The sequence below is a fragment of the Zerene cesonia genome, chromosome 7, assembly GCF_012273895.1.
Source record: "Zerene cesonia ecotype Mississippi chromosome 7, Zerene_cesonia_1.1, whole genome shotgun sequence".
Classification (NCBI taxonomy): domain Eukaryota; kingdom Metazoa; phylum Arthropoda; class Insecta; order Lepidoptera; family Pieridae; genus Zerene; species Zerene cesonia.
Window position 1 is genome coordinate 9,461,214 of NC_052108.1, and position 12,995 is coordinate 9,474,208.

Genomic DNA, 12,995 nt, shown 5'->3' on the forward strand with positions numbered 1-12,995 from the left:
TTTTCGTTGTAAGTCGCTGTCGCATTGGGTTGTAACCTGTAATGGCATGTGATTAGGATAAATAAATAAATAAATAAAATAAATAAATAAATAAATTTAATTTCTTATTCTTTTATCTGACGACTTTAATTACATTTCCTATATAAACACATACCGACCCACGTAAGATGTAGTTCTAAATACTAAAAAGCAAGCTTTTATATATTTGCTAGGGACCCGCCCGGGTGCAATGACATAATATGATATATATGCAATGCAATGACACATATTATATATACATCTTCCTCTTGAATCACTCTATCAATTTAAAACCCCATCAAAATCTGTTGCGTAATTTTAAAGATCAAAGAAAACAGACACGCAGACGGCGAAGAGCGACTTTGTTTTATATTTTACTAGACGCTCGTCCCGGCTCCAAGGGAGCATTTAAATGCGATAAAAATGTACCTTTAGTTTTTCATATATTACATTTATTTTTTATTTTTTAGTTGAGTGTATAACTCAAACCATATTTTGTACTAGCTGGCGCCCACGACACACGTGAACAAACTGAATGCTTTCAATAAAATTAGGGTAAGTTATAAATATAACTAGTTTTCATCCAAATTTTCGTAGTTTTACGAAGTATTTAATTATTATGAGTCGACAGAAAATGCCCATCGCACTGAATACATGTTATAGTGTAGTTGGGCTATTGCTTAAAGTTTATAATCTAAGCAGAAAATGTTACTCACATGTAACAATTTTTGTTATGGCACAATTATTATATCTCTTATTATAGGTGACCGCCTCCTTGGTACAGTGGTTAACGCGTGAGCGTAGAACCGAGGGGTCCTGGGTTCAATTCCCGGTGGAGACGCACAAAAAAAAAATGTCTCGGTCTGGCAGGACACAGAAGGCTGATCAGGTGATCAAGTAGGTACTTGTCCCTATAGAAAATCGATCAGTGAAACGGTTGTACATCATCTGCCCCATACCCCACTAGGGGACACGGGACTTCACTTTTTTTATTATAGGTAGTTTAGGTGGTCTGTTACGATTCTCTACAGATGATGCAGTTTGCGAAATAAATTATATGTTGCCCAGACTTAACATTTATACAAAAAAACTTTCATTCATATCCGTCTAGTAGTTCCAGAGATAAGCGGGTACAAACGGACACAATTTTATTTTATTCGTGCTCTGTTATTGTTTTTAACATATCCTTGTACCGTTTTTTAATGTGTCAATAGATTTATCACTATCACTACATCTCTGATAAAGTCGCTTCCTGCTGCCTGCCTTTCCAATATACACTTGGACTAGATCTTCGAATAAACTACGCAACGCTTTGATGCGAATTCTTTAGATTGAGCGGGTCAAGAAGAAGGTTTTAGTATATAGTAATTTATTAAGCTTTCGTACATATTACCTAAATATGCCATGGGGAGCATTCGACAAAAAACCTAATATCTAAAACTTTGAGATGTAAAAAACATGCAAGACAGAATTGTGTATGATAATATACAGGTCTACGGAAAAGTCCACAATAGCATATGATTATCTCGAAACGATAACATGCTACTGTAATACTTGAAAAATGGTAATTAAAAAGCTTTTTCCACAAATACAGTACCAATCCTTTAATCATTTAAAATACGTTAGTTTGCGCTTTTCATAAACACAATTTTTGTATTTTACAACATGTAAATTTAGGAGTCATAACGAAAACAATAATGCGCAACGAAATTCTCTTCTATCGCCGTGATTAGACAGGGTCGCGCGGGGAACCGCGTCAGGCTTGCAACAAGCTGTGCATAAGCAAACGTCATGAATTCATTGTTTTGTCAGAAATTGATCAGTGAACAAAGTTTAATACTAATGTCCGTCTAATGTGGGCTAAAAGTGCTTATATATAAACACACAATTACAGGTGGGTCTAATAAAAGCGTGTGAGTAGAAAATCTTGTGAAGAAACGTAATATATAACAAACGAAATAAATACGCATACGACCATACAAACTTATGTTTTGTCTTTTCCCCCTGGACCATTGCACGCGTTAATTCGGAGTAGTTTAATAGATGTTATTATACATATAAACCTTTCTCTTGAATCACTCTTTCTATTAAAAAAAACCCCATCAAAATCCGTTGCGTAGTTTTAAAGATTTAAGCACACTTAGGGACATGGGGACATAAGGACTGAGTAACTTTGTTTTATATATGTAATGATTAGTTTTTATTCATAGATGGTGTAATACAGTGTTATTGTAAGAAATATAATAGTGTTTAATTTATATACGTATATGTCTTCGTTTTTTTATGTTTTTACTGCAACTTATGGCAATACAGCGGTAAATGATAAGTTCATATGCCTTTTCCTAGCAAACGGTTACGGTAACGTATTAATTAATATAAAATGCTAAAATCAAAAAGATTCAGAAGATGCATTGATTTTTCAATTTATCGGTGCTTTATCAACATCTTATGCTTCTTATAGTCAAGTAAGAAAAGATTTTTGAGTGGCAAAAGTTGATTGTTCTTTACGAATAAAATTGTGTATTGTAAATGACGTCTAATTTAGGGGTTATGTTTTTAAACGTTGCTTGCATGCGCCAGCATTGGGGCGCGTTTCATGCGAGCCATTTAGTTTATTGACAAGAGAGCAATGTCAAGGTATGCTTGATCACAGATACGTAGCAAGCGTCAAGTGCTAAGATAACAGTAACAGAAAACGACGCGGACGGAGCGATGGGTGCCGGGGTCAGCGCGGGGGCGCGGGTGCAGCTCCGCCAGATAACCGTGGAAAACTACACTGTGTACACCGTATCGCTTTATAATTATTATATCAGAAATCTTTACATTAAAAGGTCACGTTACTTTGCCATGACGGAGTTTACAACATCTTATATTCTTCTTTAATTTCACTTTCATTTACTTTGTATCTGTGTATCTCTGATCATATCATTTTTAATTTTCGATGTAGTATAATTTAGAAGATTTTTTTTTTTAAGTTGAAGGTACTAAAGAATCAAAAATAAGCACAGTACGTAACTGGTTTTTTCTGGCGAGCGAATATATTTCCCTTTAGTTAGCGATTAGAAACCCATTTAAAACTAATTTATATAATTTATATAATTTAGTATAAAAAACATTAATATTTAAAAGATAACATGTTTTAAGGTCATAAAATATATTTAATTTATTATTATAATTATAATTATTAAATTTTTTATTTAGCAAATAAAATTTGTTGATCCAATTGGAAGGATCAACAAATTTTATTTGCTAAAAACAATTTAGGGCACATGTATGGTTATGCACGACTATGCATACATGTGTAACCGGAGGATTAAAAAAATCGCGAATATGTCTTAAATTATGGCGCCCTTGGATATAGAAGTAGATCCTTAAAAATTAAATAGAGGTTTCTAAATAGATTTTGTTTTAAATTAAATAGTTGACGAGATATCCAACGCTCTTCGAAAATCCATAAAGTACAAAATTCTTTATTCCACGCGTGCGGGCAAAAAGCTAGTTTTGAAAAGAATATATATTTTTTATTAAATTATAATGTATGTACGTACATATACTTCCAATCTGCATTGATCGATTTAATTTAGTGACTACTAATCTGTACTTTTCCTCCATTCCACATAGTCATGAGGCCTTTTTACTGAATTCAAATAATAAAATAAAAGGTTATCAATTCGACTGCATTTGTAGTGTTTGTTGTCTCATAAATTTTTAAAGGGTGAACCAATTTCTATAATCCTTTTTTATTTGAAAGCTAGTGCCTACCATGTGGTCCCATTTACATTTGGTCTAGTTGTAACATTTTGATAAATTTGTTGTTATAAATAATTATTACAAAGTTACAGACCGCATATGTATCGCATACGATTATTAAGTTGTAGTTACGGAAGAGCAGGCCCTTTTGACTCGTTTCCTTCTAAACTTACTATGACTTAGGAGTTCCCCTATCTACCATTTTTATAAAAATAAAGTTTACCTATAAAAACGGCTTCCACACCTTCCGCTTACAAATTCACAAACTTTACCTCTCCATAACATTAATAAAATTTATAAGTGATCGCTGAGGATTAAAGCCAAAACCGGGTAAGATTTTTCGCACACAAAACATTGTATCAAAGACCGTATCGTCAATTTGCTAAGAGATAAACAATAGCACGAGCCTCGGACGCCTCCGTTTTACGAGTGACAACTAACTCTAATAAAGATAACCAACTCTACTCTACTGAAAGCGTTCATAGCGAATTAGCGAAATAGTAGCATGCTACTGTTTTACGTTCGGTGCGTGGGGGAGCCTAAGGCCCATATCCTTATCCTTACCCTTCCCAGCCTCTACCTACCCTTTATTCCTCTCGTCAATCCCTTATTAATCCTATTTCAATTTAAAGTCCGCAATTCATTCGTAGAGCCGTAATGTCTCCAATGTTCATGGACGCTGCACGCAAGCACTTACCATTAGGCGACTCAACAGCTCAACCCACCAATTGCAGACGATGACATAAAAAACAAAACTATGTCGATTCTAAAAACGAATAATGTGTACAGACAGAGCTAGGGTATACTATATACCACAACTACCTCTATTTCAGAAAACTACATATAGGTCAAGGGTAAATTATATAATATTTTCCGACTCGATACATAGCGAAACGATTGCTGGACGAAGTCTTTGATATCCTGACAGGTTTGCAATTTGGAGGTAGAAAGAAGCAGTCCATACAAATTATAATAATTATAAGCGTCAATTACTATACCCGGTCAAAGGTTTCTAAATAATTATGACCCGGTGTTTCAATTTGGTTCTTTGATAATTTTGTTGATACGGTAAATTATTATTAGTCATAATTTGATAAAAACATCCTTTTTATGGAAATTCCAGAAAGTCGAGTGAATGGACATAGACGATAGATGGTCATAATAGAGAAATATGGATATTTGTAATCAAAAAGTGCCGTTCATCGGGAATCAAGCAACGCGACGATGGCGCGAGCGATGAAAAGTAAAACGGCGGAATGTCAAGAGAGGCGCGGGGCGCGGGAAGGGGGGGGGGGCGGCGGCGGTCGGGAGCCTCCATCAGCTGGCGGTGGCCGGTGACGTCACGTCGCCCGATCGGCACACCGACCCCACACCGGCGCACGTGTGCCGGACACCTCACATAACACCATACTACACCTTGTATTGAACGACACATGCATTATATAACGACGCATTTCTGAGAGCCTCGGACATTGTATGTAAACACTATAAAATCATAGATGCCACGATTATGTTTACCGACCGTTGAAGGTTGTGTAAAGATAAGCATTAACGTCACATTTTATTCGAATTTTACCTACATCTTTGTTTACATCTGTTTTTCCGATTTAGTTGCAAATTTATACCTTCTTAGAACTTTGTACGTGTAGTCCCCGATTCCTTTCAGCAGTGAGCATGCGGTATGCACCTAACAGCTTTCGATCTAAACCCATTTGCTAAAGCTGGATACCAACGTTCATATTCCATAAAATCGTGTTCTTTTTTACATACATTTTAGAAGAGAATAAATTTTAACTATATCGAAAACAATATAATGTACTTACATACTTTAAAATTTATTAAAATTATTACATATTTGAGTAATGTTTTCCGATGTAAGGTCTACGTAATGCAATAAAAAATATATTTATGGTGTCTTTTTTTTCTATTCTTCAACCTTGCAAAATTTTACAAAATACAAAATAAAAATTTCAATTGCACAATTACTTCTTGTTTATATTCAAAACAATTACGTTAAATGGCGCGGGCGGCTTCCAATTCGATATATTTTTTAAGTTCAGGAAATAAATATTTTAATATATCAGTTTTTTTTCCTATAAATCCTCGTACATTACATACACAACTAAATCCCAATTATAAATTCTAAAGCGCGTGCAGGAATTTGTGTAATGTTCATTTTCAATTCAAACCGGCTAATTCTGCTTCGGCTAATTCAGAAAACAAAATTGAATACTGCGACACCTTTTTCCACCCGTCAAATAATAATAAACCCGCGTAAGTCCGTATCCCGCAGAAATATCGGGATCAAAAGTTGCCTATATGTTATTCCAGTTGTCCAGCTATCTATGTAACAAATTTCATAGCAACCGGTTCAGTAGTTTTTGCGTGAAAGAGCAACAAACACACACACATCCTCACATTTTCGCATTTTCGCATTTATAATACTAGTAGGAAGTAGGATAATATAATATATTAGTAGAAATAGTAGGAATTAGTAGGATAGTAGGATGATAATATTATAGCATATTGGAATGGCGATCTCCGGTGAGGTGCGCGCGATCCGCGAGTGATCAATTTAAATATTACAAGCCTTAAAATCGTGTTATGTTGATTTGTTTAATTATTCAACCTGATTTTTAAAAATGAACAAACGACGAGTCAGATACTCTTAAATCTTTAATCTTTTAAATTCAATATAGACAAATTTCAGCAATATAAGATCAAGGGGATTCACTACGTAAATATTGGATTTCAATGAATTTAAATCGAGTATTCAGAGAATGAGGTTGATTATCAAATCGTGTTAAATATTAATTTAAGTGAATTGGAATTTTGTCTTGATTCATTATAAATACGGAAATAATAAACATTTTTGTTGTTAAAAAAAAACCACGTCGACAGTCCGCAGTCGGCAGTCGGCAGTCGGCACAGGATAAATAATAAATAAGTCAAACGATTATTTAGAATACAGACAATGTTTAGATAACATAATATTATTATGCACTTTTTTAAGTGCCTTTTGGTAATTCAAATTATATGAAAAAAATTCATTAATTCTCGTTAATTATAACTTTGACAATAAAAATGATTTTTCTTTATTTATTTTATTTGCGTAGATTATTAGTTGTATTATTCTTCTAAAATTTTTTTTTATAGATTATAGATATTTTTAAATTTAATAATTCAGTTTCGCCTATTTTCAATTAAGTGGATCAGCTGATGTTTGTTTATCTCAATATAAATTCACTAAAATAAAATTGTACTCTTTAGATTTTAATAAAGAAATAAAAAAAAATAGTTACGATATTTGATTGTATTGATTGCACTCAAAACTTCTCAAAAATATTTAAAAAAAGAACCATTTTCAACGAGCTCTCGGAACAAGAGCAAATTTAAATGGGACCTCATGGAACACAAGAATCATTAAAATAGGTTCGAATTTCGATATTCGAATGGGAAAACAAGACCAAATAAAATAGTCCAATTGGTAACCTGTAGTATTTTTAAAAGTCAGTTGATAATGTACATAGCACCTTTCCATAGCTACCTAAATTCCATATTATGAAATACGCTCTATAATTCTTTTTTATTTTACGTTATAGATATTTTTCACTGAACATATATTTGTAATAAATTAATTTGAATACCTAGCTGGATGTTGCTAAGCTTTTATTCGTAATACTCACATTTTGTAATTATGAAGTGTAGCCGCTTAAGGCGATATTTCATCCGAAGCAGTTTTGTTCTTGTATCAATTGCCTGAAGTTCAGATAGTAGGCGGGCTTCAGCGTCGATTCGGTAGAGTTGTCACTGCCACTTGCCACCTTGTTTTTAAAAGATAATAAGTTCACGTCGTAAAAAATTACGTATCGTTAATGTTTCGTATCGACCGGCACTCGTTCTATTGCATGAAGAACAGACGCGAACTGTTTTACTCGATACGATAAAGCAAATCGTCGCGAGAGCGCAACGCGACTGTGAGTCAAAGCCGACTCCTTGTGCGAATATCTATCGCGGAGTGTGCGAGGGTCGGCGGAGCGGGGAGGGCGCTTTGCGTTGCTATGGTGCGAGATCAGGCCACGTGCACGCGGCCAATGGCGGCTCGGCTCCGAGTCGTGGTGTGCGTTTCGAAGCCGACACGCCGCGGAGTCGTGGCGGCGCCGTGACTCGGCCGCGCGGCGCAGTCGGCTTGCCGGCGCCGCGCCGCTCCTGCCGTGCTGTGAGCTGCGTGCTGCCCGCGGCCGGCGCTCGCGGCTCGGCCCTTGGCAATGGCGACCGACGATGCGAGGTGTCGCACAGACCACGGGGGCACAACCCCAACATTGACATTCTTCGAGCAGCTAACTTACACGCCTGACTGATAATACCACTAGGATCATTGACCTCTCAACTCTCACATAATGTCATTGATGATTGATGATGTATGTATGAACTTAGAAGAGATCGCTCTAGGTTAGCCTAGAATACTAAATAGTGGTATATACCAATAAATAACCTACTCTCAAATATATTAGAATCGCGTTCTCCTTTTAATACCAACTTAGTTACTTATTAAATAGTATTTATTTATAAACATCATTTATAGTACGTAGCCTTAGTACTATGGCTTTGGTCGGTCGGTATTTTCCATCAATATAATAACGTCGGTATCTACGATTTATTTTTTTCAAATTATTATCAGCTTTTTGTACCCAGCCACAGATAATAAAATACTATACTAGTTTTCCACCCGCGTCTACGCTCGCGTGGACTGTGGAAAAAATATTGTACTTCGTGTATTTTCAAAAAAGAGACACGTGACATTTTTATGAATTAAGCTGCGTTTAATCTCATAAACTATTCATTTAAATATATTTAGAAATCTCTTTCTAATTTTTGAATTCTTCGCTAATATAATGACTAAATTTTTGACATTGATGTGAATTGTTATTTCACCGGTTACATGCATGGATAAAAATATACATAAAAAAATTTTAAACACTTTTCTTACATTTGTCTGTGGGGTGGGCATGATACAACCGTGGCCGCTATGCTGCTGTACTTAGTTCATATAGGTATTTACTAGGTATATTAGGACATATCCCTAATTATAAAATATTAGGAATTCTGTGCGTATTAAAATGCTGAACACACACTGAATTTTACCATTTGTGTTTTACCTTTTTGGCACTCGGGTAACCACATAATTTTTACATTACGTTAATAGAACATTTCAAGTTAAACTTAGGGAATAAATAAGCAAAACACATAATTTAAGTTATATTCCTATTTAAAAAGTTATGCAAACGCCCGTTGAAATTGTGGTGTAGTGTTCTATAGCGCTGAGCTGAGCATTTGTATTATGCCAAAAACAGAGTGAAAGATCTCCTTCATTATTTAACTTTTGAAAATTTTTAAATTCTCAAGGACAAAAATCGTGGGACTTTTACTGAACACAAAATTTGTTTTTGCCACAACTTCCTTTGTCTGCAGTTACCATATTATCCATTCTTAGCACCACACCCTGTTTTAAATACGCATTCGCGGATAATTTCGCTGCTTATGAACTAATTTTGTTGACTCCGTTTTGATGAATAGGTGTAAAAATTAGAAATTTAAGGATACGCGAACTCTCGTTTTCAACTGATGCATAATTATAATATATGTATTGGTATTGAATCCGTAAACCGGCCGGACCGGTTCCCCGACGTCATGTCTGTTATGCTATCGCAGCGGCGGCGGCGCACAGGCACATGTGATGCGGCAACGGCGAGTGAGGCCACCCGCCACACCGACCTCATCCGACGAGTTCCTCGAGCAAACACGAAAAATAACCCATTATACGAAACATTGTAATAAAACTCGTTTTTAATTTATTTTATCTTGCTAGTAACTTGCGTAATATTTTAACTTGTTTTGATAACATTGGAGCGGGAAGCGATCGATACACAAGGAAATTAAGGCGACCAAAGTAGAGCATTCTGTGGAAATAAAACCTAAATGTAATCGTTAAAAAGGCTGGATCACACAAATATTATAAATATGAAAATTTGTTTGTTTGACTTTTGGCCGTCAATCACGCTGAAACTAGTGTACGGATATAGATGAAATTTTGTATACAGACAGAGGATGAGCTACTTTTTATCCCGAATGAATGCTCCCTTGGGATAAAATAGGAATATTTATATAATTGCGGAGCCGGGACGAGCGTCTAGTTTTGAAATATAAATATAGTTCGAATATCCCTTTTTATACTGGAGAAATCTCAGATAGATACTCACGGGCTCCGCTGAATAAGTCATGGTTTATGTCGGATTCTTACCGACTAAACGCCATTGTGTTCCGTCGAGCCGCATAAGGGAAGACGCCACGGTTGCTTGTTGGAATTCGTCCGCGACAATATCTGCTGCCCTGCCCTTGGTAGAATTCCACAGGACATTAAAGTTGCTAAAATCTGTGAGCCTAATTTATCGAACTGCATATTTTGCAGCTGAACTGAGCTTAGCAGCGGGGTAGTAATCATGGACTCCCCATTGTAGCTTCTCATCGACACGTGTCCTCCAAATAAATATAGTCAATTGCGTAGAGTATAATACCTCTCCATAACCCATTTAAAATTGTATTTACAACCTTTTTACATTTGGAAGGATAAATTCGACAAAAATTGTTTTTTTTTTTTTTGCATTTGATAATAAGTAGCTGTAAACCAATCGTGGTATACGTATAGCCTAAATGACATTTATGTGCGCGCACAGAACCGGACCGATACTGTACTGCATATTTTTAATGAAAATTCTTGAAGGTGAAATTTGTCGTTGAAGTCCTTACATATTTTCATAAAATTATCGAGCTTATATAAATACTAGCATGTATGGAATAAAGCGGCGTCACTACTTATTACGCGTGTTGTGATAGTACAAAATTAAAAATTGCTATGTACTTTCGACAAGGAGCCTGCAATTATAAATGTGTGTGGTAATTTAGTGTGATTTATTTAATTATTTCACATCAGTTTCCATGCACGTTTTCTTTTCGAGGTTCAAGATGTATGCCTTCTGTACTAGGCACAATTTTTTTACACTCTCAACCACTGATTACAAAATAGTAGGTAATAGATGCGAAAATGTATCGCCCTAAAATTGTAAGAAATCGTTAGATAATAATCTAACTCGCAAGATTGCTAACTGCTATAAACTTTTAAATTGTAATTCATTGGTACCGCAGGAGAAGACGTGAAATAGTAGCATGCTACGGTGTCTCTGAAAGTGAGTGAGAGAGTCGGAGGCCAGTTTCCTTTTCCCCACCCTTCCCAGTCCCTCCCTTCTTTTTTTTGTCGTCTATCATTTCCTTATGCTTTAACCAATAAAAGCGGTCAGCGCATTCACAGAGGCACTAACTCTGCGTATGTTCATGGGCGGTGGTCATCACTTTTAGACCACCATTAGGTGAACCACCAGCTCAGTTGACCGCTGACAACATAAAATTTTATACATAACAGCAACTAAAACCATATGACTTATGTTGATTTTCAAAAAGTTGCTAAAACCAAGTTAGAGGCATAGTTCTGGAGCAAATATGTTAAATAAATTCGTGCGGCGTATCCGTAAAACCGTTTCTGCGAAACCTGCTATCGTGGCATATCAAAAAAACTTCTAGTAGCAATTTATGAAATATCTTAGAGAGCAACCCTTCTGCACAATAGCTGATTATACATAACATAAGTTTAATTTAATAATGACATTTGAATATAACGGATATATTTAATATAAAAACTATTATGCTAATTTATTGATAATGTATTATTTGTGTGTCAGTAAGGCTGACGAACACAAAGAAAAAAATATATATATGATGTACCATCTTTCGCCACTGATGTTTTATTGTAATTAATGAAACCAAAATCTATCAGCGATTACAATTTATCGGTGACACATATTATAAAATTGAAGCGAGCGGTATATGCATTAAAAATAAAAATTTCCAAAAATTTATTCAAAACATAATTTTTATTAACAAACTATAACATCGATACTTAAACAATTATATCACTCATTAAGAAATTGAGTCTTGAATTTATATCATTAACGTCTTAAACTTAGAGCTATCTATTAAAGAGACGGGGCGGGTGGCGGGTGGGGCGGGTGGGTCGGGTCGGTCGGGTCCGGCGCGGCGGTGAAGTCGAGCACGAGCTTGCCGCGCGCGTGGCCGCGCTGCACGCGCTGCAGCGCGCGCGGCGCCTCCCACCACGGGAACACCTGCTCCACCTGCACCTTGAACTGACGTCGGCTCTCGCGAGACATTTGCTGCTATCTTACTTTTTACCTTATTTGCTAGGTTATTTTTTAGGCGATTCCAGTTATTCGAGTAAGAATAGTAATGATACAATATGTATAATATTGTATCATTAAAACAAGTAAATGTGGAAATTAACAAAAATTAAACAGACTTCCGCGATTTTGTCGTTTGAAAGTTTAGCCCTATGTCTCAGAAACGAATTAGCTGATTTTGGTGAAACCTGCACTGATCGCTAAGTTTTTTTTTTTTATGTCATAGCGGGCAACTGAGCTGGTGGTTCGCCTGATGGTAAGCGATAACCACCGCCCATGAACATTCGCAAAGGTTGGGCCTCTGCGAATGCGCTGGCCGCTTTTTTGGGATAAGGGAAAAGGAATGGATTAACGACTGGAAAGAAGGAATGGACTGGGGCGGGTGAGGCTTTTCCTCAAACGGGCCTCCGGTTCCCCCACTCACCGTACGAAACACAGTGGCATGCCACTATTTCACACCGGTTTTCTGTGGGGGTGTGGTACTTCCCCGGTGCGAGCTGGCCCAATTCGTGCCGAAGCATGCTCGACTCGCACAATAAGTTGGAGTATCTCCAACTGAAATAAATTTAAACTGACCTATTGAGTTTTTTTTTTTGGTTTGGCGCCATCCCACGAAAATCAATACCCCATAATTTTTTGCAGTTCCTTGTTTGATTATAAAAAGAAGCTTGAAAATGCCATTCTGTGGAAGGTGGCCAATGCGAATATTATATTTTGCATTGGTACAAATGACAAAATTATTCTCCGGTCTATCATGATTCCTTTGTGCACGGCAGAGGCGCTCTTCAATTCGCATACAATAAGCTGTCGAAGACGATAGGAATACTTGGACGATAGTTTTCATGCTCGCGCTACAATCCTCACCTTCCCTCTTTCGGCGAGGCGCCTCAGCAGCTCGATGTCGTCGGCGCGCGGCGCGAA

The 12,995-nt window shown here is 36.4% G+C and overlaps 1 protein-coding gene and 1 pseudogene across 1 annotated transcript in view; both read right to left on the bottom strand.

Moving 5' to 3' along the window:
* LOC119828244 (fatty acid synthase-like) overlaps positions 1–7,768 on the bottom strand; it is a 36,177-nt gene extending 28,409 nt beyond the window's left edge. The window contains exons 1-2 of the mRNA XM_038350348.1: positions 7,455–7,768; positions 6,724–6,731 (exon numbers count right to left, since the gene is read on the bottom strand). The gene's annotated coding sequence lies outside the window, so the exon portion shown is untranslated. The remainder of the gene's footprint in view (positions 1–6,723; positions 6,732–7,454) is intronic.
* A 3,965-nt stretch (positions 7,769–11,733) lies between these two features.
* The window catches only part of LOC119828245, a 4,236-nt pseudogene continuing 2,974 nt past the window's right edge, over positions 11,734–12,995 (bottom strand).